The sequence below is a fragment of the Drosophila takahashii genome, chromosome 2R (genome assembly GCF_030179915.1).
Source record: "Drosophila takahashii strain IR98-3 E-12201 chromosome 2R, DtakHiC1v2, whole genome shotgun sequence".
NCBI lineage: Eukaryota > Metazoa > Arthropoda > Insecta > Diptera > Drosophilidae > Drosophila > Drosophila takahashii.
Window position 1 is genome coordinate 2,515,270 of NC_091679.1, and position 24,924 is coordinate 2,540,193.

General features: G+C 38.9%; 2 protein-coding genes across 8 annotated transcripts in view; one reads left to right on the forward strand and one right to left on the reverse strand.

The window, feature by feature from the left end:
- LOC138912316 (scavenger receptor class B member 1) overlaps window positions 1-24,924 on the reverse strand; it is a 472,662-nt gene that overhangs the window by 415,049 nt on the left and 32,689 nt on the right. The gene's annotated exons all lie outside the window — the stretch shown is intronic.
- Window positions 6,215-24,924, forward strand: part of Gpa2 (Glycoprotein hormone alpha 2) — a 177,623-nt gene continuing 158,913 nt past the window's right edge. The window contains exon 1 of the mRNA XM_070212713.1: window positions 6,215-6,290. The gene's annotated coding sequence lies outside the window, so the exon portion shown is untranslated. The remainder of the gene's footprint in view (window positions 6,291-24,924) is intronic.

The window sequence follows — 24,924 nt, forward strand, 5'->3', positions numbered from 1 at the left end:
ACTCAATGCTGGTAACGTTGGAGCAGGAAGACATATGCCACAGTTTGCCGGCACACAGCTCCCACACGTAGGATCATCGGGATTCACATTAACACCAGCTCAAGTTGCATCGCGTCAGGTCATATCACGAGACCTGCCAGTTTTCACCGGAAAACCCGAAGAGTGGCTTTTATTTATAAGCAATTATGAACAATCAACCGAGAGATGTGGATTTATCAACGAAGAGAATCTGATCAGGCTCCAGAAGTGTCTGAAAGGATCTGCGCTGGAAGCCGTCCGGGGAAAGCTCATGATCCCAGATATGGTACCTTATGCTATTGGAACGCTTAGGATGTTGTATGGGCGTTCAGATATAGTGCATGCTAGCTTGCAACGGAAGCTAAAAGAAGAGCCGCCCATTAAACCCAACAACACTGGCAGTCCTGAATTATTGCGCCACAATGATGTCAGTTGGACTACAGGAATACCTTAATGATTCTTCTCTGCTGAATGATTTGCTCGCTAAGCTGCCGAGTGATCTTAAGCTGGATTGGGGCAGACATCGCTTAGCATCTGGTGCCGCCTATTTGACCACGTTCGACAAGTGGCTTTTTGGTATAGCGATGTGCGCAACGATGGTTGAATGTCACTCAACAGAGAGGGATAAAAGTGGAAGGGATTCAAAGGAGTGCCTGCTAGTGCACGAAATTCTGGAAAACAATGACGTCGGCGAGTCGAAGGCACACGTCACAGAAGAAAATCCTTGTCCAGAATGTGGCTGCGACCATGGTCTGGCAAATTGCAAAGGATTCTTATCCATGTCCACCAAGTCGAGAGTGGAATTCATTAAATCCAAGCGACCAAGCGACGTTTTGGAAAGCATCTTGTCCGTAACTGCAGAGTAAAGAAAGTTTGCAATATCGATGGATGTAAGTTACCGCACAACGTGCTGCTGCACTACCCGAATACTGAAATTAAGAGCGAGAATCGCAATGACAAGGAGGAGAGTCCTGCAAAAACCGGGGGATCAGAGACCAGCGAGTTTACGGTTTTCTTCCATGAGAGATCAACAACGAAGGCTCTGTTCCGTTATATACCAGTGACATTATACAATAATTCCCGTAGCATAGACGTTTATGCTCTAATCGACGAAGGAGCATCATGCACTCTAATAGAACGATCGTTAGCCGATGAACTAGGGCTTGACGGGCCAGAGGAGCAGCTTTGCCTAAAGTGGACTAGCGACGTGACCCAAAGCGAGTCAAAATCGAAGATCGTCAGCGCCTGTGTTTCCGCTGAGGGTTAACCGGAAGTAAGACATGTACTTAAGGGAGTGCGCACCGTAAGCAACTTGGATCTTCCACGATGATCAGACACTCAAGGAACGTCGGCATTTGAGTACGGTTCCGATCTCAACATACAAAGATGCCAAAGCGCAAATTATCATCGGCCTGGACAACATTAAGATCAGTGTGCCGCTGGAGTTACGTCAAGCTGAAGATGATGATCTTATTGCTGTTCGATGTAAATTAGGATGGGCTGTGTATGGCCGCCAAGGACCGGAAAATGACACGCCGCCTCGTGTATTGCATATCTGCCACTGCACTACAGTTTGCGGTACGCGCAAACTTGACGAAACTATGAAGGCGTTTTTCCCCTTGGAATCATTCGGCGTGAACATTCCTAAAAAACCGTTGCGATCTAAGGAAGACGAACATGCGCTAAAGATAATGGAGGCAACTACAAAGTAGTGGAAATACGACAAAGTCAATATGCCCGATTCGTACCCCATGGCTCTCAAAAAGCTCAAGTGCCTTGAAGCAAAAATGTTAAAAGATACAATACCATGCAGCACTACGAGGAGAAGAGATACATTCGCAAACTTGAAAAATGGGAGTTGTCTAAAAATCCACGCTCTTGGTATCTTCCTATATTCACGGTAACAAACGCGGCAGCGCAAGTTCGTATCACTAAACGACACGCTTTTAAAAGGACCACATATGTTGGTGTCCTTGATGGGAGTGCTGTTGCGCTTCAGAGAACGCCTTATATCGGTATCAGGCGATATACGCAGTACCACGAATGGAATTAATGGCAGCGGTTTTGGGATTGCGCTTGGCCAAGTGTTTGGAGTCTGAGCTATCAACCGAAGTTGAGAAACGCCTATTCTGGACTGATGCTCAAGATGTTCTGTTCTGGATAAAATCCGACGCTCGCAAGTACCCGCAATTCGTAGCTTTGCGTGTCGGAGAAATTCTTGAAGGTTCCGAAGTTGGTGAATGGCGCTGGGTACCCTCGGAACTAAATGTAGCGGATGATGGTACAAAATGGTCAAAAGGTGTTGAGGTAAATAGTTCAATACGATGGTTTTCAGGACCGAATTATCTGTTGCAGGATGAGTCGGAGTGGCCACTCGGAAAAGAAATATCTAAAGCCAGAGAGACTCAAGTGTTGTACCACAAAGAGGAAAGTAAGAAACAGGTCTCGCCGCTGGCATCTGTTATGCCGGATCCATTACGTTTCAGCAAACTGAAGCGTCTGCGTGCGTTCAAAAAAGAGTGTTAGACTTTCTACGCCTTCTTCCTGTGAAACCGCACGGACCTGAGCTGGAGAGATTGCTGATGCTTAAGCGTGATGTGGAAATGGACACAATTTTCATAAGGACATGTCAAGAGGAAGAATTTTTTGACGAAATTCGATGCCTTAAGGAAAATCGATGCCAAACTGGAAAAGCATTATAAATGCTCACCGTACCTGGACCCAAACGGAGTGCTTCGCATGCAGGGTCGAATCGATGCTATCGAAAATGTAGAAGTTAGTGTTAAGCGTCCTGTTATACTTTCGCATCACCACAGGATTGCATACCTTATAGTAGAGTGTCACCACCGGAAGTACCATCATCTGCATGCATGTCAACGTCAAAACTATTGGATACCAGGCCTGAGAGCCCTTGTGAAGGAAATCATCAAAAACTGCCCCGTTTGCTGCATCAGGCGAGCACAACCCAGTCCACCGATGATGGGAATTTTGCCAAAGGAACGTCTATCGCCGTATACACTGCCATTTACGTTTAAGGGAGTAGACTACTTTGGACCGATTGATGTAGGAAGGCGTCGCGAGAAGAGATGGGGAGATTTATTTACCTGTCTAACAGTTCGCGCTGTTTAATTAGAACTGGTACTGTGTCTCTCTACGGACTCATCTGTTTACTGCTCGCAGAGGTGTGCCCCTTAAGTTGCTATCCGACAATGGAACGAATTTTCGGGGAGCCAGTAGAGTACTCGCGCAAGAGATCGAGCGTATGCTGACGTTGATAGCAGTGGAAAGGAAGTATTCGGAGTTGTCGTTTAGTTTTATTCCTCCGGGATCGCCTGATATGGGCGGCTGCTGGGAGCGTATGGTGCGTATGGTCGATCCTGACGGAAATTTTGTCGAACGCCGGACTGCGCGAGGAAGTATTGCGCGCTGCGTTGGCTAATGTCGAATGCACCTTAACGGATTAGGCTTAGCCAAGCATTTCCGCATTGCTGGTCAACTGGCAGATTGTTTCTGGAAAATATGGATTCGAGAGTATCTACCCACCCTGACGAGACGTACAAAATGGTTTCAGCCGAACCCAGCTCCAATTTCCGTGAACGACGTGGTTCTTGTCGTTGATGAAACAAGCAAGCGAAACACCTGGACAAAAGGGATCGTCGTGGATGTAGCGGTGTTGTGCGTACACCCGGAGGATTTGTTACTCGCCCTGCAGTCAAACTGGCTAAATTGGACATTATGAGGATTGGTGATACTCAGCGCAGTCACGCAGAAGAATCACGAGGTGGGAAATGTTGCGAGGCTTATAAGAATGTAGCCGCGCGCTAACGGTCCATCTTCAAAAGTTGAGTTATTTGACTTCAAAATCTGTTAATTTAAATTCACTGTAAAGTTATTCAACACTGCTTGGTCGATAACATTGTTTAGTTGTTCAACACTGTTAGTCAGTGTCATATCTAGATTCTAGTATTGAAAAACTTGAGAATGTAAGAATAAGAAGTGACGCTATTGGAAGTGAAAGAGCGGCAAACCACAAGTGTAAGCTAAAATATTTTAATTTGATTGATTGTGAACTCATTTTGAATTTAAATAAAGATTTCAGCTATCTGTATGCTGTGAACCAGAGCTCGAAATAAGTGGAAACCCTCTGGGACCGTGACTGTTCCAACACAACCTGTTCAATCACAATATTTCTGAGGCTCCTGAGAATCGTTTACACGTCGCACGCCGAATACCCTAATGACAATTATTCCAACTTCAAGTAATGTATGAAATAAATTAGGGATCTTTATATACGTACATATATTTGGTCATTACTAAAAAATATACTAAATTCGAATAATTATCATAAAAGGCATTACATTTAAATTACATTAATTTTAAAATAAAGAGTATATTAAGCCAGCGCGCTGCAGCCAGGAAATGCTTGTGAATACATGTGCACTCATACAGTCGTCGGCAGTCGCTGTATGCGTACAACAGAGCGGCTGGCTCTAGAGCGCTCTCTCGCTGGCTTTTGGGCAAGAGAGCAAAAGGCCAGTTGAAAAGCCAACACCAAAAAATCGTGTGCAAAAAATCGTATGGCGTTATCCATCTTTATATGGGCAATTCTCTGAGTATGTCAACCGCAGCCGAAAAATTAAAAGTCTTTAAAAAAATATCGCAATTACAGTGTATAAGAAAGTTGGAGAGCATTCTATTACCTGTAAAATGAGTCATTTATGGTTGAAATCGTTTAACCACAACTCAAATTAGAAATTAAAAAAGTGTCAAAAACGTTTTTTACACTTAAAACCAAAATTTTATCTATAAAAAAAATTTTAAGTGCCATTTTCTTAATCAGGAAGACGTACCTTACCGGAAAACAAAGGTTTCATTCATGGTATATTCCATAGATTTTTTTTTGTAAACTGGTGTTATAAACACTGAATGTTTATTATATGTGCTTTTTTGTCCATTTGTTCAATGTGTTGTTGCATAGTTTTTAGATGATAAATAAGACATTTTATTTGCTTTCTGTGGTCTGTAACTTGTGAGTATAGGGGAGTATAGGCAAGGTAAATATTGGAAGTAATAAACCAAGCAATTGTTAATCGAACCCTATCAATACCTTTTGCACGTTGTACGTAAAACCTACATATTGCATTCGAGTTCTGTCACTACACATTGCTTAATGTTTGGATCGACAACAACCGGCAACAATCCGCTGTGATGGAATTTGTTTTGCTAACTGTGAACTAAATCGAATTAAGCGATAGTCAGCAGACAATAAATAAAAAGAAACTTATGCAGTTTTTTGCCCTCTATACTCGAAATTTGCAAAATTGTCACAGAATAATGGACCGGTTTAAGTAAAATCATTCCCAGTGACTATCATCGAACTTAACAATTTACATTTTGGAAAAGGACACGCCAAGTGGCAAACCTGGTAGCAAATGCCTCACTTATACTGATGTCGCATTGCGAAAGGCGTTGAATATGAAATATTTATTTACAAATAAATTTTTTTAGATCCTTGCCTTTAAAAGTAAATATGCGGCGTGGGCGGTTGATGGAGACATGGTCCAATTCAAAATTTAACAAAAACAGAAATTGTATTACAGTTACCAACACAAATTACATTTTCTTTAAATCCTTTCCTTCAAATGTATATATGCGGCGTGGGCGTAGGATGAAGATGTGGTCCGATTCAAAAAGCAACAAAAACCGAAATTACATCTTAGCCTTTAAAGTATATAACAAAAATTTTAGATTTGTATCTTTAAAACTGGAGTTTATGCCTCAAAGACTGAATATTTTCAAATTAAACCAAATTAAAAAAATGAACTACAATGGCTAATAAAAATAGTGATGTATTTAAAAAAAATGTATGACTCTTCAATGTGCATGATTTTTTTTAAAGAAAAATGTTCAATAACAGTTATTTTAGGTCTCTGATATTTCCGATGTTTTGACAATATCGATTCGATAATATCAATGTTTTGAAAGGGAAACACAAATTAAATTTCTAACTGGCACAGCCTTAGAAAACTTTAAAGTGGGTATTTAAAATGTAAAATTTCACGGCCGATTATACTATTCATTTACGGTAATTTTTGTTACCAACTTAGAAATTAATTTTTTAAAGCTGAAGAATATTTAACGATTAAATGCGAAGTGGCCTTGCCATCTTATCCAAGCAAATCCCCGTAAATGTCATATACATGTGTCCCTTTCTAAGCCTCAAATAATTGCTTTTATGATTGAGCCGAACAATGCCGTAAATAGGCACATATGTAAGTATACTCAAAAAAATTGAACTTAATTTTGGAAAATCCCCCGTGAAAAATAACAGTTAATACTTGAGTTTTATATAAAAATTAAAAATATTAAGTTATTCTCAGAGTTGTATTAGTTAAAACTAAAAAAAATCTCAAAATCGTAAAGGAAATAAAAGGTTTTTAAAAATAAGGTAAATAAAATAGTGATACTTTTCAAGGTTTTTTCCAAATGAGATCAGCTACGGCTTTGACAAGGTCTTTTGAAATTGAATATAAGAATTGGGGAAACGGCTTCAAAGAAAACAAGAGAGAACGCTATAGTCGGGTGCTCCGACTATCAGATACCCGTTACTTAGCTAAAGGGAGTGCGAAGGAGATGGAGATAAAAACTTTGATCCGCCGTAACTTTTTAACGAATGGTCCGATTTAAAAAATTTCTTCTACATTTCGAAAGGTATTGATAAACACAATAAAACTGCATTTTTACTTTTTCGAAATATTGAAATTTTTAAAATCGTACACACAAAAAAAAACTTGGTAAAATCAACTGTAATAATTGTCAAACAGGCCCCAACCAGCAAAACTGTCAATTCTACTAAGTAAATAGTTATTCCACAAAAACAAAATACTCACAATTAGCAAAGACACACACCCAAAGCAAGACCAAAATACACGTAACTATTTTAATAGTTACGTAACTATCTTTGTTGGTCAATTTTACCAAGCAAATTTTTTTGTGTGTATATAAGTGATTGAGGGCGTTAGAGGGGGCGTGGCACCCTTTTGAAACAAACTTGCGCTGCGTAGGAACTCCTAGAATCTGCATGCAAAATGTCAATCTTCTAGCTTTTATAGTTTCCGAGATCTCAGCGTTCAAACGGACAGACAGACAGACAGACAGAAGGACAGACGGACAGACGGACATGGCTATATCGACTCGGCTATTGACCCTGATCAAGAATATATATACTTTATGGGGTCGGAAACGCTTCCTTCTAGCTGTTACATACTTTTGCACGAATACAATATACCCTTTTACTCTACGAGTAACGGGTATAACAAAAGAGAACGCTTTAGTTGCGTACTCCGACAAATACCAGTTAGTGAGGGAGACGACAAAACAAAAAATTTCATTTATACTTTTGCGAAATCATTAAAGATGTGAGCGCTACACACTTTTTAAAGTCGTTTGAAACGATTGTGGACGTTAAAAGGGCGTGGCTTTCGGCTGAAACAAACTTGCTTGGTAATCCCAACTTTCTAGCTTTTGTACTTTCTGAGATCTAAAATCTGAGATTCAGAGAAAAGCGTTAAACTTGAAAAAAACATATTTCTATATGATTTTGCACTGATATTTGATTCTAGATAAATGGATCCTCAACTAAGCTAAGTAATTTAAGTATCCTTGGATAATTTTCCAAGGCAATAACTGTTATATAGACAAAAAAGTCTTTTTTTGGTATTTTTTAAAATGGCTTGAAACGGTTTTTTTGACGTTAAGGTTTCAGAAAAGCCACCTAAGAAAATGACGGAAAAATCTGTCGCGTGCAACATGTAGCGTGTGACAGTCACTTCGATAATCAAACCGAATACATTTTAAAGAAGAAAGAACAAGGAAAACTATAAAATTAACTGCATTAAAATATTCTTTCACGTTTCGTTACAATCGAAAGTTAAGCAGGAAGTCAAAAAAGTCACTTCTATTGGTGTCGCGTGCGAAAGTCTTTGTTTTTTTTATATATCTTGAAAACGAAAAATGTTCCAAAGTCAGCCCTAGCACATATTTTAGTGCTAATCAAGACCTTCAGCCAATAAGCTAGTGGGATGGCTTGGAGGGCGCCGAGCTGAAGGCTACCGAACGGGTCGCAGGTTGCGGATAGCGAACGCCCTGGTTTTATCCAGGGTAGCTAAGAATAAGCGTGGATGTTGGCACGGCCCAGCCACCGTTAGGCCCCAATAAGAAGCGCAAATAAGTAGCCCCGGACAGTCAGCGGGTATCTGCGCCGTAGCAGTGCCGACGTCGCGCTTGTGCTGCCGCCTCCGACAAATAGCTCACACAAACCCACTCCCCACACATAAGCCTACCTCTTCCCTATTCCCCCAACACTCATCTCACCCCGGGCTGGACTAAGGTGTCACTCGAACCGTGTCGAAAGTCAATCTGGCTGGGAGCCCGAGTCAACAAATAACTCAGTCTCTAACGGTGGGCTCAGGCAAGAGGCGACCGCCTGTTCTAACTAGCCTTACCCGGGTATAGCGGATCTCTGCCCGGGTGGACCTGTCCTTTCTGCGCAGCTTGTGGGAACTAGTATGGAGAATTCAAAGATAATTAAAAAAGCAAACGTAGAGTCCGACACTCTTAAAAAGTCGGAAGTCACCACCAATGACGACCAAGTAAGCAAGGGTACCGTACCGAAAGCCCCTACTTATGCAACATCGACACCAGCCAAGGCCTGCGGACCAGGCAGCCCCCACGAACCGCAAGGGCCAACCGAAAACACCCACCAACGCTGGGCAGCTCACCAGCCAAACCAATCGGAGGGAGGTGCAAAGACTGACCTTGTGATAAGTACCAGGGCCAAGGAGTTCAGGCGGACACCAAATCAGAAGGCAAACCGCATCTTAAAACGTCTGGCCACCAACCCCATACGGGAGGATCAGGCTTCCAAGGAGGACTACCAAAAGATCCAGGAGGACATAGCCTGGGCAAAGGCAGTAATTCCAGACTTCGACCCCGCAAAGATACCAAGCGACAGCAACAAGCGGGAGAGGTCGATCGAGGTGGCGCAACCAGCGAGCAAGAAGGCCAAGACAACCAGCCGCGGCACGTGGTCTAGATACTTTGCCGAAGTGGTGAAGGATCGGAAGATCATCGGCGTCATCGACCAGAACGATGAAGGCTGTAGGATCCCAAGGAACCAGTCGGGTCAAGTTAGGCGGGCACTTGCGACGGTGGCCTTGAAAGTGCTGGACGAAAACCCAGGACCACCACCTGACTGCACAGATGCAGGGTGATACCAGGGCAACGTAAAGTTGATCGCCTGTGAGGACGAGAGATCGGCAGCGCTCTACAAGGCCGCCATTACCAAAGTTGGCGAGGTCTACCCCGGGGCCAAGCTAGCCGTCTGCGAGGCAGCGGATATCCCGTCCAGACCAAGGGCGAGGGTGTGGTTGCCGTCTGAACCCTGTGAGCCAGAGGCTATTCTTAGCCTCTTGGCAAGGCTCAACCCCAAGCTCCCAACAGAAGGTTGGAAGGTGGTAAAGGTTAAGAAGACTGAACGCGTCACCATGAACGTGGTGATTCTTCTCAACCAGGCATGCCTGGAACCCCTGGCAGCATCACATAACCGAGTCAACTACGATTTCGACAAGGTGCAACTCCGCATATACGGCACGGACAAACTAGCGGCAGACAATCTGGCTGCATGTGCGTCCTACGAACCCCCGAGCGACGACGAGATGGAGCACAAGGGGGACCTCCACACAGGGTACGTGTCGACTGATTCGGAGCTCACCGAGACTCTAAAGCAGTTGAGCACCCACGACACGGACCGATTGTGGCGCAGTGTGCTTTAGGACATTGTGGAGGAAGTTGAGGGTACCCAGCCCGAGCCCAGCCCGCAAAATGGTGCAGTATCTACACACAAAAAAATTTGCTTGGTAAAATTGACCAACAAAGATAGTTACGTAACTATTAAAATAGTTACGTGTATTTTGTTTTTGCTTTGGGTTTGTGTCTTTGCTAATTGTGTGTATTTTGTTGTTGTGAAATGACTATTTACTTAGTAGAATTGACAATTTTGCTGGTTGGGGCCTGTTTGACAATTATTACAGTTGATTTTACCAAGTTTTTTTTTTGTGTGTACAGATTAATCTGCACCACAGCAAGGCAGCATCTGCTGCCCTCCTCACCCGTCTGGAAACGGGCAAAATAGACATAGTCCTCATCCAAGAGCCATGGATTGTTGGAGACAACATCTGCTTATCAACCCACACATACAAGCTTTTTCACATTAAAGGTAAGGGTAAACCTAGGACCTGCATTCTCACTAAAACACACTTTAACACATTTCTAATCCCACAGTTTAGCGAGAGCGACCTTACCACGGTCAGGCTGGAGCTAAACTCACACACTTATCACACCATATCATCGTTTTACCTGGCTCATGACCAAGAGGGGCCATTACCAAACATCATAACACAACAACTCATACACACGCACTCATCTAAGGAACTCATCCTGGGTGGAGACTAGAGATGGGCGCGTGTCAACATTTCTCAACACGACACAGCACGAACACGAAACTCGAGTTGCCAGCAAGCACGAACACGAAACAATTAAATAATTTTAAAACACGACACGACACGAACACGCACGAAATAAAAATATATATTTTATAAATTTTTTTTATTTTAATATAGATTTTTTTTTGGTTATTAAACAGTTGGATATTTTTGTTACATGTTTTTATTTAAAATAAAAGTTTTTCTACATTAGAGCTTAACAGCCGAGTCCTTCTTTCGGTAATTATGTTCCCCGATGTAGAGATTACCATCTCACTTGTTTCAGAGCTAACTGGGATGCTTAAAATATTCCTTGCAAGTTTTTGCAATAACTTTAGATGATTGGCATTTCTCCAATAATTTAATATATCGTTTTCACAGTCTTTTGAGCTTTGAAAATAATTTTCTATTTCGAAATCAACTTCATTTTTGTCAAGCTAAATTTTTTTTAGGTTTTCATCTTTACACTCCTCAAACTCACTAGTTTCAGTGATGCCGTTCTTAAAACACTCGTAGCAGCTCCCATGTCGGTTACGTAACATAATTTTAACAAGTGATAAGACATGATCCTTTAGTTCAGCACTAAGAAAACCAAGCTCCTTAAACGGTGGGTTTTGGAAGAGTCCTAAATAATGAATATCATTTGGGCTAAGGCGTTTTTCTAGTGACTGCAAAGTATTTCTTTTAAGTTGCGATATGGCAAAGGAGTCCTTTATATTTGATTTACAATGTTTAATTAATTTACTAACCCACAGAACATAGATGTGGATAGTGGGTTGTTTTTCAGAACTGAATTTTTCCGAACATTCCTTAAAAAGCTTTAAAAAGTGTAAAAGTTCTTCCATTATGTCGAAGTCTAAGTCATTTATTCGCTTTAGCTCGTTCTTTTCGAGTAATAATGACTTAACTTTCCTGTTTAATTGACTTACTTAATCTGTTGTTGAGTTCGGAGTGCTTAAAGTACTTAACAAGATTTTTTGAAGCCTCTATAAGTTCAGAAACTTTAAAAACTTTGGTTTTCTCAAAAATTTCATAATAACTAAATTAATGTTATGGCATGAGAAGGACAATCTTTTAAATTTACTAAAAGCTGATACAATGTTCGCTCCATTGTCAGTCTCAATCTCAATTGCTTTAGAGCGAGATCATCCAAAACTTTTTGTGGTACTTTTTTCTTGGAAAAATCTGTCATATTAAGTTGGCGCATAGGTTCTCCATTCCACATTTATGTCGATTGAGGCCGCCAGTTCCCGTTTTTCCAGACTAGGCAAACACTGCCTTGCATTTATTGCAGCAAGCAAAGTCCAACTTGTTTGCATCACACTCCACTAACTTAAAAGTTTCCCAAACTTTGCTCCTGGCATCATTTTGTATAAGCTTATTTATTTTTGTGATTTTCTCGCAAGTGTTTTGTGTTTAGCTTACTAACAAAGTTTGCCTAACAATCGCGTTAGTGTTTTAAATAGATCTCCCTGTTTAACGGGTATGTGGTTTTAGTTGTTTTAATAATTTCCATTAGATTTGTTTAATATCTTGGCTTTGTTGGTATTATTTTTGCACTCTCTAAATTTGCTCTTGTATTCTCTCACTTTTTCTCTCTCTCTATTCCGCTCTATTATAACTGTAATTTCGCTCTCTCGGAACCTGCCAAATTTCTTGTAGACTCTTGGGTGCTTTTCTCATAGTCTCTCTCTCTCTTGCTTTACATTGTAACTGTTCGTTCGTTTTGTTGTTGGTGCCCCACAAGCCACGCTCAGTCGATTGAACACTTTTTCTGTCGCGCTCTCTTGCTCTCGACTTAATTCGCGATCTCGCGCTCTTATACTTTTGTGTTTTGTGTTTTTTGCGGTTTTGGAATTTGATCCCAGTGCCAAATTTACTCGAGGTATATTTTCCACATTTTATTTTCTATTTCTTTGAATAATCTTTTTTTCCTATAAAATGGCCCTTATCTGTATAAAGAAAAGTTGTGCTCTTCCGATGTCAACCAAAGATTCTTTTATTATCTGCTGGCTCTGCGATTCGGTCATGCACGTCAAATGTGCAGGATTTACTGGCAGAGTTAAAGATTTCATTGAAATGCGTACCGGTCTCATGTGGGCATGTGAGTCCTGCAAGGAAATGACAGTCGAAATGAGCAGCTTTATGAGGCAGACTCGAGACGGACTATTGAACCTTTCACGAGATTTCACACAGCTCAATGACGGGTTCAACTCAGTTTGCGACCAATTTAATAATAAGAAATTACACAGGAACACAAAATTAAACTTTGTGAAATTTCCACGAACCATTTCAAGTTTTCCATGATATTTGGGTGCTCCTGAGAAAAAGTCCCATACAAAATTATTTTCCATCACCTACAGGTTCCGCGGTATAGCTAAGAATACAAAAAACCGATGTTTGCCGACATTTTCAATTACGTGGCCTATATAATTGGACCAACCTTTATTATTTTCGGTAGGACCTACTCTCAATACATCAAGGCATTCCTAAAAAGCAGGGTAAGCGAGCCACCTGTGCCTATGGTAACAGCCAGTTCCGGAGATGACCCTGTTTCTGGATGCCTACCTGAGCCACAGAAGTCGGTGCTGACCGTAGATACAGTAGGTACCGCTTCTGGGTCCCAGCCGAGTGAGGTTCAGACTGCTGCTGGGGGGCGTAAGAAACTTTCAGTTGTTCCACATAGGAAGCAATTGTTTGTTTCTAGATTTACCCCGGATACCAAATCTGAGGATGTTATGGAATTCATACGTGAAAAATTCCCATCCGAGGACATTGAAGTTGAACAATTCCGATTTTCGTACGCCCGTAGGATATCTTCTTTTAAAATATTTGCTCCGCCTGATGTGTTTAATGTACTACTTTCTGAAAGCTTTTGGCTTAATGATGATTTGGTAATAAAAGAATTTGTTCCCAATAAACCGAGAACAAATAACAGGCCACCCACTGTGCCTAATAATCAACTTTCCACTGTGCCTAATAATAGGCCTTCCACTGTGCCAAAAAACTAACAGGTTTATTTTTGGCTTATCAAAATGTTAGAGGACTAAATATGAAGCTACCAAAGCTTTATGCTGACTCCTCTGCATTTACTGAAGATATTTTGGCTTTTACGGAGACTTGGCTGAAACCAAAGATATCTGACTCTGAAGTTTTGTCAATGAACTTTAACACCTACAGGACCGATCGCTCCCCGCGTAGGGGGGGTGGTGTTCTGATTGCCGTTACCTCTAGTTTAACATCGGAGAGGCTTAACATTCATATCCCTAACGATATTGAATTTGTTAGTGTCAAAGTTTCCATTCAATCCTTATCTATTTTTTTAACCTGCTCTTATATTCCTCCTGGCTCTGATTTAAAAATTTATGAGCACCATCTATCTGCTATAAAATCTGTTCTATCCTTTCTTTCCAACAGAGACCTTTTGATTGTTTTGGGTGACTTTAATCTCCCAAATATCTCTTGGTCTCTTTCCACTGACTCACTTGTCGCTACTCCTTTATCCGCCCATGATTTTGTGGATGGCCTTTTAGAATTATCGTTACAGCAAGTAAGCTTTATACGAAATTCATTAAATAGACAATTAGATCTTTGTTTTAGATCCGCATGAAGTCACTGTAGCTAGAATTGACGCACTTGTTGTACCTGAAGACCAATATCATCCAACTTTGGAATTGACAATTGGCCTCCCCTGTACTGATACCCTTTCTCCTTTAGTTCCTCAAACTAAAAGGAGATGCTTTCGTAAATGTGACTATAATAAACTAAACTACATGATTTCTCAATATAATTGGACTGATTTGTACAATTGCATGGATATTGACAGTGCAATTGAACTTTTCTATAGCGTTTTAAACACTTTTTTTGACGAATGCGTGCCTGACAGTCTTCCTCCGAAGCTAAACAGGCCTCCTTGGTTTAACAATGAGCTTCAAAGACTTAAAAATCTTAAATCCAACACTTATAAAAAGTATAAAAAAACGGGAAAGCCATCTGATTTTGCGAAATATGTTGTGGCTCGTTCAGATTTTAATGTTCTCAACAGTCATTGCTATTCCATGTATTTAAATCGATGTAAATTTGAGTTTTCAAATGATCCGAAGCAGTTTTATAACTTCGTTAATGCCAAGCGCAAGTCTTCGGCATTGCCTTCATCGGTACGTTTAAACTCAAAAGAGGCATCGTCGGATTCTGAAATTGCGGATTTATTTGCCGAGTTCTTCCAAACTACTTATAGTTCGGCTGCTTGGTCAAACCCTACCTACCCTAACCACTTAAATAGGGCTAATTGTATTTTTACCCCTGTAATTACCGAAAGTTCTCTTTTAAAGGATTTAGCAACAACAACGCCAACGTATTCTCCCGGTCCTGATGGACTCCCTGGGAGTGTGCTTAAGTTTTGTGCTTCAACCATTTGTAAACCGATTCTTAAACTTTTTCATTTGTCTATTTCATCATCAGTTTTTCCAACTATCTGGAAGGACTCTTTCATTATTCCACTCCACAAAAAGGGTGCGAAGGCGGATGCCCAGAATTATAGAGGCATTTCTAAATTGTCGGCAATTACTAAAGCATTTGAATGTATTATTACTTCTCATTTGCAGCATTTATGTTCCTCGCTAATATCACCGTGTCAGCATGGTTTTGTTAAGCGAAGATCGACCACCACCAACCTTCTTGAACTATCATCTATTGTAATAAATGGATATAAGAATAACATGCAGACTGACGTTATATATACAGATTTTAGTAAGGCCTTTGACTCTGTTAACCACTCTCTCCTTTTATTCAATTTAGATCAGCTTGGGTTCCCATGTAATCTATTAACTTGGATTTCAAGTTACTTGAATGGTAGGACTCAGAGGGTTATATTTAAGAGCGCTGTTTCTAAAATGATCAACGTGACATCTGGAGTTCCTCAAGGTAGTCATTTAGGCCCTTTGCTGTTTACTTTGTTTATTAACGATCTTCCCTCTATCGTAGCTCATTCTCGTGTACTAATGTACGCTGACGATGTTAAGCTTTGTTTATCATATAAAGATGTAGGGTCCGGTTTCAAGTTACAGTCAGATATTGATTGTTTTCAGGGATGGTGTGAGTACAACCTTTTAAATCTCAACTGCCTTAAATGCAACGTTATGACTTTTTATAGGGGCACTCCTACGTTTTTTAGTTATTCTCTTCAAAATACACCACTCGACCGTATATATTCAATTAACGATTTAGGTGTTCTTCTCGACCCAAAACTTAAATTTGATTGCCACATAATGGCCACTGTCAATAAAGCTATGAGTGTTTTTGGGTTTATAAAGCGTTGGTCAAAGGAATTTGATGACCCTTATACAACCAGATTATTATTTACCTCCCTTGTCCGTCCTATTTTGGAATATTGTTCTTCAGTTTGGAGTCCACAATATCAAGTGCACATCGACCGTATTGAGTCGGTGCAAAAAAAATTTCTTCTTTTTGCCCTTCGTAGTTTGAACTGGGATCAAAACGTAAGGCTACCTTCCTACCAGAGTAGATTACTATTGCTTAATTTACCTACACTTGAAAACCGTAGAATAATGCTTGGTACTATTTTTATGCAAAATCTTATAAGAGGTGATATTGATTCCGTAGAACTGGTAAACCGTTTAACTTTTAATGTTCCCGTTAGACTAACACGAAATTATTACCCTCTTAATTTGCCTCGATGTACATCAAATTTTACTCTGCATGAGCCTTTTCGCGTTCTATGTAAAAATTATAACAATCTTTATCATTTAATTTGCACTTCAACATCTATCCCCGTATTAAAAACTAAAATTTTATCTCATTTGCTTCAATCTTAGTTGTAGTATTTGTAGTATTTGGTTTCATGTCTTTTCCTCGCGAACTCGCATTTTTGCCCTAATTGATAAAGGGTCCCGCGCGTAACAAGCACGTGCTTGGTATCGTTGGGCCACTTGTTTGTACTGCTCGTAGTGCATCAACGTCCATCATATTATATTTTGGGTCTCCACGGCGAATACGTCGTGTCGTGCGTGTTTCGTGTCGAAAAATAACACGACACGCGCCCAACTCTAGTGGAGACGCCAACTCACACCACACACAATGGGGAAGTACAAATACGAACGAAAGGGGTGAGTTACTTTATGACTATCTCCTTCAATCCAACTTATTCATCTGCAACAAAGGTAATGACCCTACTTTCATCACTAGAAATAGGAAGGAAGTCTTAGACATTACCCTGATATCTGATACCCTACTCAACCATCTTGAAGAGTGGAAAGTGGGAGCCGAATACTCCTTCTCCGACCACCGATATGTAGAATTTACAATATCTCTAGAATGCCCTCCCGCCGAGGGCATAAGAAATCTAAGACGCACTAACTGGGGGTACTACAAAAAACTCCTCGATAGAAACCTAAATACTCCACCGACTCACGTACTCGACAGTCATGAATCAGAAAACCTAATCAATACTTTCACTGACATCTGTGGTGAGGCCATTAAAAAGGCCTGCCCAAGCAGAACAGTCAAAACAAAACACAAACCGCCTTGGTGGAACACTATCCTGGCGGCCCTTAAAAACGACTGCAGAAGTCATTTTAACAGAGCTAAATATAGTGTAACGAACACACTCGATGTACATTCAGGCGTGGCGATGATGAAATACGGCCCAAACGTAGGCACTGATGAAATGTTAAATCCAGGCGTCGCGCTGATGCAGATTGGCCTTACGCTGTTGCGGGCTGGCGGGCTGGCGTTCGCGTGGCACTGATGTACAAAAAATGTTACCGCTGCAGCGCAGCGGGAGGGCTCGCAAACTGTCGCAATTCTTAGAAATCGCACGGTGGTTTCTGTGTTCTGGGGAATTCCAGTCAGAAAACGACAATATTTCGGAGAAATTAACTCACCAACAAGAATAGGAACAATAATAGGATGAAATATGCACAGATTAGCAGGAAATTCACTCGCCGATGACTGGATGCGATCGAATTAAGTAATTTTCCGGAGCGAACGAACTGGTCACGAGAGACGCTGATATAAAAGATGCGGAAATCATGGCTTCTAGAGTGGACATCGTATGCATAAAATCCCAAAATCCCTAAGTATAGTATTTTCGGGTATTTTGGTGTGAGGATCGGATCCTTGCTAATAGCAGGGTTGCATTTGGGGTGAATGACTTAGCTGGCATGTCTTAGCAAATACTTAGGCAACTGATTTTTATTTTGTAAAACACTAGCTTATATAGAGTACAGCGGAGTACAATAGTATGGACCAATGCGTCGGGGAAAGGGGCGCATTAGAATATAAATAGATAAGCGTTATTAGACATATTTTTGGAACGCTGCATTGGCGTTGCTCAACTTAAAATAGCGTTGATAGCATTTGAACTCATGCACTGATATTTTGGTTTACAGATTACAATTGGTATTTTTAAACTTACAGTGCGAGGCAAATCAATATTACAAACAAAGCCATGTTCATGTGTGAACATTCTGCAAGGGGCCAGGAAGAATTATGGCCTGCATTCGTCTTGCTACATTTATTCGTCTTATCATATAAATAATTAAAATTAATATAATTGCTAAACCTACGATTAATGCCGCATGACCTGACAGGTGATGAAAATTTAGTCCTTTTAATTCATAGTGATTTTCTCTTATTTCTTTTAATTCATTCTTTAGTTTAGCTAACTCTTTATTGTGGTCAATAATCGGTAATGTTAATGGATTCCAAACAATACTTGGAATCGTACTTATATTACTTACATATGAAACTGATATTGGCTCATAAGCTTCTGACTGAATACTATGATGAGCTATTAATATTTTGTCGTCTGTTCTTATAGTGCAAACAGACACAATCGTTAAAATTCCTTGCTCTGGCAGGTCTATTAATTCTTGCGGTAAATTATTACATTGAATTCTAGCTTTAGTTATTTCTGGAACCTTAAATAGCCAACTACCTTTCTTTTGCAACTCAACCCAGTAAGAATTGATCTGAGTAATTTTTTTATAAATACAATTAGAGGTACTATTTGGTTTAAAGGGAGTTATTTCGCAAGTATTGTCATTAGCGCTACTCCAAGGCCAATTACCTTCACATATTACGTTATTAGCTTTCCATTTTTGACACCTATTTAAGGTAGCTTCCGACATTAGATGATAGGAGTCTATTTCAAAATTGTAAACTAAATACTTAGAATTTAAGTCTGCAATAATAACCTCATTGTTCATTTTGACTGGCATATTACTCTAAAAAGATGGGAAGGGTGTCTACCAAATAAGGGAATTTTGACATTCAAAATTAACTTATTATCCACAAAAATTCCTTTAGCTGTTAATAATGTGTAAATTTCCTTTAACTCAGTTCCTGTTTTTTTACCTGTAAGTACTAAGGTTTCTAGTAATGCATCCTTAATTCTGGAAATTTCATTTTTTAATTGCATTGGCTTTAAAATATTTGGATTCAATCTACCATGGTTTATATCTATGAGTAAGCTTATTACACCTGCTTGAATCTTTTCACATTCCTCAATTAAAGAAGTTAATTGTTTTGTTACCATAAAGAAGTTAATTGACTCTTTATAGACATAGTAACTTTCTTTCAAAACTTCTGTTATGTTTTCTATTCGCGTAGTCATACTTCGAAAATTTGAGTTTATATCATCCGTACTTCTTTTCAGGATATTTATTGTAGATTCTACTACAGAGGTTTGCTTTTTAACCAATTCTGCAGTATTTTGCTGGTTATCTAAGAGGTTCTTCATATTACCCTCTAAGTTTTCCCTATCTTCAGCGTCCATTATACCAAAAAGTATGTGATAGAGAGAGCCCATAAACTCAAATGGAGCTCGCTTATATCTTTTCCTATCCTGAGTCATAAACAGTTTATTGTTCTCTTCTAAATCTGTAATCTGTCGTTGAGTATTATCAAGAACAGTATTACATTGATCTTCAAACCCATGAAGCTTGTCATACACCACTCTCATTTTTCCATTCAACAGTTTTCCCTTTCTTATCATGTCGAAATATGGATCCATGTTATAATATACAATTAGATCCCAAGATGAGGCTATGACTTCGACGTCTCCCATTGGATCTAAGTAAATGGAATTATTCTCGTGTAATTTCTTGATTGACCATTTTTGATTCCCTTGCGTAGGTGAACTTGCATTAGACACCTGGCAAAATAACATTAGCATTAACATTATCGCCATTAATCCAAGTTTATGGATTCTAGGGCTACAGCGAGTACCCTTACCCTTAGTCTGCTTGACCGAGATAGGTGATTCGTTCTCTTCAGCCTCAATTCCAGTTAGAGGACAAACTTTTGTAATAGGTCTTAAAATTGAACCATCTTGTAGTTTTACTTTTACTACTCTGACTCGGTCGTCTTTTCCCTTATGTATCACTAGTTTACAAAATAAAATCGACCTCACCCTAATCGAAGGCAACCTTAATTTTCCGGTAAAGTACATCTCCCTAATTAAGAAATGGACACTTATAATTTTTTGTATGGTGTCATTTTTTTTTTAAGTGTAAAAAACGTTTTTGGCCCTTTTTTATTTTTTATCTCGAGTTCTGGTAAACCGACTGAGGTCATCGATGACTCATTTTACAGGTAATATACTGCTCTTTAACTTTCTTATACACAGCATTGAGTTTCAGTCATTAGTTTAGAAGCCACACCTCGTCAAAGTTAAAAAATTTGAAAAAAGTGCAAAAGTTTTGGCATAAATGGCTTCGTAAAAAATACACGCAAAAAAACCGAAATTAGTTTTATAACGTATTCTGGTAGATGGTACTTTGACAAAAAAAAACAAGCTAATGATCATTAGAATCCACCAGAAAATGAATTTTATATGAATATTTTAAGTTTGGGACAACCATGATTTTTTGGCCGTTTACAGCTGTTAACTGAGACAACAGGTCTCTGACAGGGCTCTAACAGGGCTGTAATATCCGTTTTGCCCAACTTAAAAAATCGATATAAAATTCATTTTCTGGTGGATTCTAATGATCATTAGCTTGTTTTTTTTGTCAAAGTACCATCTACCAGAATAAGTTATAAAACTAATTTCGGTTTTTTTGCGTGTATTTTTAACGAAGCCATTTATTCCAAAACTTTTGCATTTTTTTCAAATTTTTTAACTTTGACGAGGTGTGGCTTCTAAACTAATGACTGAAATGCTGTGTATAAGAAAGTTAAAGAGCAGTATATTACCTGTAAAATGAGTCATTTCTTCTACTTTTCCCAAGGGCCATCTAGCGGGATGGCAATTTTCATCTTTTAGTAATACAATTTGACCTTTATTAAGGTTTGGCATTCCTAATTTCCATTTATTCCTTTGTTGAAGAGTGTTTAAATAATCATTCTTCCATTTAATCCAAAATTCTCTTTTCATTTTCTGAATTAATTTCCATCTATCTAAATTTCCAATTCTTTCCTCGGAAATGGTCTCAATAGGTCCTAATGTGGGCCTTCCTATCAGGAAGTGACCTGGGGTCAAAACTTCCCAATCGTCAATGTCAGTATTAGTAGTATATAATGGTCTTGAATTTAATACCGCTTCAACTTGGCATAATAGAGTTGCCATCTCTTCATAAGTTAGATTATTATCCCCAATTATTCTTTTTAGGTGGTATTTAACAGATTTCACCCCAGCTTCCCAAATACCTCCAAAGTGAGGTCCTGCCGGGGAAATAAAATGCCATTCAATTTGTTCGTTTTCTAATGTTGGAATTATTTTAATATTTTCGTTGAGTGCCTTCTGTAGATCTTCATCCAATTTTCTGGCGGCTCCCACGAAATTTGTCCCATTATCTGAAAATATTTTAGCACATTTTCCTCTTCTGGAAAAGAATCTTCTTAGTGCAGCTAAAAAGGCATCTGAAGTCAAGTCACTTACAACTTCTAAATGGATAGCCTTGGTCGCCATACATACAAATACAGCAATGTAACCCTTATAAGATTTCTGGCCTCGATTTTTTGAGCATCTTATATGATATGGGCCAGCATAGTCCACTCCAGTATTCAGAAACGGGTGAGCCATAGTAACTCTATGCTTTGGTAAATTTCCCATGATTTGTTCAGCTGTAATTTGTCTGTATCTTGCACATTTAACACATTGTTTTAGATAATGCTTTAGGCTGTTCCTTAATCCGAATATCCAAAATTTTCTTTGAATATAATTTCGCATAAGGTTAATTCCGCCGTGCAATGTTTCCCTATGTGCATTTCTGATTATTAATATGGTTAAATGACACTTATCTAAAATTAAGGGATGTTTTATCGAAAATTCTGCGCTGGAGTTCTGTAATCTACCTCCAACTCTTAATAATCCATCTTTATCTAAAAATTGATTTAATCCTAATATTTTGCTTTTAGTTCCAATATCCTGTTGGTGCCTTAAGCAATTTATTTCTGAACTAAATTGACTTTCCTGTTGCTGTTTTATAATTAAAATTCTTGCCAATTTTAATTCATTCACTGTCAAATATGTGGGAAACGATTTCTTTTTTAACTTTACCTCAATAAATCTTAAGGTATATGCAATATTTCTTTCTAATTTTTGCATACAGAAGTATCTTTCTATTAATGATAATATTAACTGGCTTGATTTCCCTGTTAAGGCGGTACTGACAATTATACTCTTTCGGCCAGTATCTTTCTTTTTTGGCCAACCATTGAGGTCCGTTCCACCAAATTGCACATTCTAACAATTTTTCTGATGTTATTCCCCTTGACGCTACGTCTGCTGGATTGTCTTCTGATCTAACGTGTCTCCAATCAATGTTCTTAAAAGTTCTTATTTCGTCAGTTCGCCGTCGAATAAATTTGTCTTTATTATTCCCATTTCGAATCCACGCTAGTGTGATCGTTGAATCACTCCATCCATATGCCTTTGCTTCCCCTCCAATTGCTGTCCTAACTCTATCTATTAGTTTTGATAGAAGATGTGCAGCACATAGCTCTAATTTAGGGATGGTTTTTCTATTTTTATTCGGATTAACCTTGCTCTTGCTAGCTATAATCATAGAGGAGGATCCCACTTTGGCATATACTACGGCTGCGTACGCTTTTTCGGACGCATCAGAGAATCCATGAATTTGTACTGGCATATTTTCCTGGGATTTAACCCACCTGGGGATTCTAATACCTTCAAGAGAAGTTAAGTTCTCTTTAAAGGCTTTCCATTCGTTGGCATCTGGGTCTGACAAGTTCTGATCCCATTTTTGCTCTGTCAACCATAGCTTCTGCATGAATAATTTTCCTACTATGGTTACTGGAGACAACCAGCCTAGGGGTCATAAATTTTTGCTAATGTTGATAAACCTATTCGTTTATTAATATTAGCGACGTGTTCACAATTAAAATTAAATTTAAATTCATCTTTAATTGGTTCCCATTGAAGCCCCAGAGTTTTAATGGATTCATTTTCTCGAATCTCTAATATTTTATTTTCTTCTTTGCTTTCCAAAGCTTCCACAATTTCTGAGACATTCGAGATCCATTTTCTTAAGTTGAGACCCACCTTTTCTAATTCAAAGGTTATATCTTCAACGTGATCTTTGGCTTCTCTTATGGATTTAGCACCTGTCATTAGGTCATCCATATAAAAATCATTTCTGATAATTTTCTTAATCGAAAGATTTTCGCATCTATTCGAAATTTCAGCAAGCACTCTTGTGGCTAAATAGGGTGCTGGCTGTTCCGTATGTAACGGTTGTTAATTTGTAATCTTTTAATTTTTTATTTGGGGAATCTCTCCAAATAATGTGCAAATATTGTTGATCTTCTTCATCAATGTTTATTTGCCGGTACATTTTCTCAATGTCCGCCGATATTACAAATGGCCATTTATGCCATTTGACAATGATATCAAATATATATTTTTGGACTCTTGGTCCAACCCACATAATGTCATTTAGACTTTTATTGTTTGTAGTTTTCGCTGAGGCATCGAAAACTACCCTTAATTTTGTTGTAATATTTTCCTTCTTTCTTGGACTCTATCATGTCGCCCAAGTTTATATATTCATGCATGAATTTAATGTAACTTTCTTTAAGTTTTATATTTTTATTTAATTTTCTTTCCAAATTATAAAATCGCGCTATGGCCTGCGCTTTGGAGTCTCCGAATTCTTTTTCATTTTTAAATGGAATTTTTACCACATATCTCCCATTTTCATCTATTTTAGTGGTCTCTAAGAAATGTTTTTCACAAATTTCTTCCTCAATATCATTATTTTCATTTTCCATTTCCCAAAACCGGTCTAAGTTTTCTACTTCCACAGTAGTAGCCACAATTAATTTTTCACCTTTTGATTTGGTGCACCCGGATACAATCCACCCGAATTCCGTATTTTGACCTAGTAGTCCGTCTATTTTAACTACTCCGTTTTTGACTATATGGGGATATAAATCCACTCCTATAATAAGATCTACCCTATTTGGTTTATTAAAGTGAGGGTCCGCCAACGTATATTTCGTCCACTTAGATTTATCAATATTTAATGTTTGGTTTGGCAAAGCCTTCATTAGTTTGGGAAGAATGATGGCTTCAATGCTAAGAGAATCTTTTTTATTATCGCGCATTTTTATACTTAAATTTACTTTATGTTTTGAGATACAAGTGTCAGAGACTCCACTAACCTCAGTGAAACTCTTTTTTCTTGTTAAATTTAATATTTGTGCAGCTTCTTCTGATATAATAGTGCACTGCGACCCACTATCAACTAATGCTCTAAGGCTTTCATAGCCACCATTTTTTGACTTGACTTTAATTAGGGCTGTGGCTAGAAACGCTTGTTCTTTTGTGACACAAGTGTTTACTTTCTCCCTTTTATCTGTTGGGACATGGAGCATTGTATGATGTGGTTTTTTGCAAACTGAACATAAATATTCAGAGTTACACTTTTTAAATGAAGAATGCTTAAGGCACCTATTGCACAAGCGCTGTTTTTTTTATAAATTCCCCTCTTTCCACCGGACTCATTCCCTTAAATTTATAGCAATTTGACACAAAGTGGCCAATCATTTTACAGAGTAGACAGCCTTCTTTTACAGAGGTATTTACCATTCTTTTAAAAGGCTTCTTTTCCTCACCATTTTATGAGGCAAGAGAACTATAACGTTGTTCTAAGAAGTCCATCACGTCGTCTAGTAATTGGATTTCCTTAGTTTTCTTTATATGCGTTTCATATAATTGTAACTCTTCTTTATTAAATTTTCGAATGATGATGTGCGCGAAGATCACATCAACATCTTCATTTAAACTTGCTTTTGACTTCATTAAATGAATCGATTCATTTATTGAGTCAATAAACAGTTTAACTTGTTTAGCTGAATCGTTGTCTAGCATTGGCAA